The sequence below is a fragment of the Otolemur garnettii genome, unplaced genomic scaffold (assembly GCF_000181295.1).
Source record: "Otolemur garnettii isolate 467f Iridium unplaced genomic scaffold, OtoGar3 scaffold00253, whole genome shotgun sequence".
Classification (NCBI taxonomy): Eukaryota; Metazoa; Chordata; class Mammalia; order Primates; family Galagidae; genus Otolemur; species Otolemur garnettii.
Window position 1 is genome coordinate 1,199,413 of NW_003852648.1, and position 1,847 is coordinate 1,201,259.

Genomic DNA, 1,847 nt, shown 5'->3' on the forward strand with positions numbered 1-1,847 from the left:
CTCCCATTTTTGTTATAAAAAAGAAGTCAGGAAAATGGAGGCTCTTGCAGGACCTCAGAGCGGTCAACAACTGTATGGTAACTATGGGAGCGCTGCAACCAGGACTTCCTAGTCCAGCAGCAATTCCTTCTTCATGGCACATATTGATTATAGATTAAAAGGATTGCTTCTTTACCATACCGTTACATCCTAAGGACAGGGAAAAGTTTGCATTTTCGGTGCCGGCCATTAACCATGCAGCACCAAACCAGAGGTACCAGTGGAGGTACTTGCCTCAAGGCATGGCCAACAGTCCAACCATGTGCCAGTCATATGTTCATATTGCCATACAACCGCTTAGGGAAAGCCTCTCAGAAAGAGGCAACAGGGTAATGGTAATCCATTATATGGATGATATCCTACTAGCTGCAGACAATAAGGAGGAACTTTTAAAATGCTATGACCAGCTCCAAGTATTGCTAAAAGGAGCAAAACTCCAAATAGCTCCTGAGAAGGTCCAAGTCACAGAGCCTTATCATTTGGCTTAAAGGATATTAATTAAGAGAAAAAACTATAACACCCTTAAAAGTAACTATACAAACATCACACTTAAAAAACCTCCATGATTTCCAAAAGCTTCTAGGAGACATTGCTTGGATAAGACCTACCTTAAAAATTTCAAATCAGGAATTACAACCATTATATGAGATGCTTAAAGGAAACAAAAGTCCAGATTCACCTAGACTTCTTACCACAGCTGGAAAAGAAGCTCTAGCTAAGGTAGAAAGAGCCTTAACTGAGGCCCAACTAGATAGAATAAAACCTGGCCAAGAATTAAAGTTCATAGTATTTCCAGCAAGAGGTCATCCCATAGGATGCCTATGGCAGAGTGGGCCACTATATTCGGTGAACCCTCGCCTTAGCTCAGATAAAATCATACTTCCATTTCATACAGCAGTAGGAAGGCTAATAAAAAAGGCTCATGAAGCTGCCGCAACCATATTTGGTTGGTACATAGATGCTATCATCATTCCTTACGAGCCGAGCCAATTACAAATGCTCATCAATCAGGACAAAGACTGGACACTTCTTCACTGCCTATATTCTTCCAGGTGGGAACATCATTATCCCCCCGATAAAAGGTGTCAATTTTACATAAAACATCCAGTCACTTTCCCTCTTGTTACACAACAGAGCCCTATTCCCAAAGCCAGGACAGTATTCACAGATGGCTCTGGAAAAGGAAAAGCATCAGTAGTATCAGAAAACAAGTGTCATCTAGTGGAAATACCTACAGGATTTGCACAAAAGGCTGAAATACTGGCCATCTGTCATGCCTTCCACTTGTACAGTGGGGAAGCCATTAACGTCTACACAGACAGTTACTATGCAGCTACTGTAGTTCCACAATTGGAAACAGCAGCTCTACTATCAGAGCACTCCACACTAACCAAGGAACTACAGGCACTTCAGGCTCTAATACTCAAAAGAACCCATCCCTTTTGGATAGGCCATATAAGAGCACACACTGACCTCCCAGGACCTTTGGCTGAGGGGAATGCCAAAGCAGACGCAGTCGTAAGTGTCATGGCAACGCTCACGCCACCAGACTAAGAACCCTCAGAAAAAATCGTAGCTGCCAAAGTATTTCATTCAAAATTCCATAACAATGCAGCTTCACTGTGCTTCAAATTTGGTCTGACACCTATACAGGCCAAAGCCATAGTGACTACATGTCACGCTTGTGCACCTTACATTCCTCAACAAACTGACTCAGTCTGCCCAAGAGGCATTAAGCCCAACGAGGTTTGGCAAACTGATGTCACTCATGTTCCCTCCTATGGTGCCAATAAATATGTTTATTTATC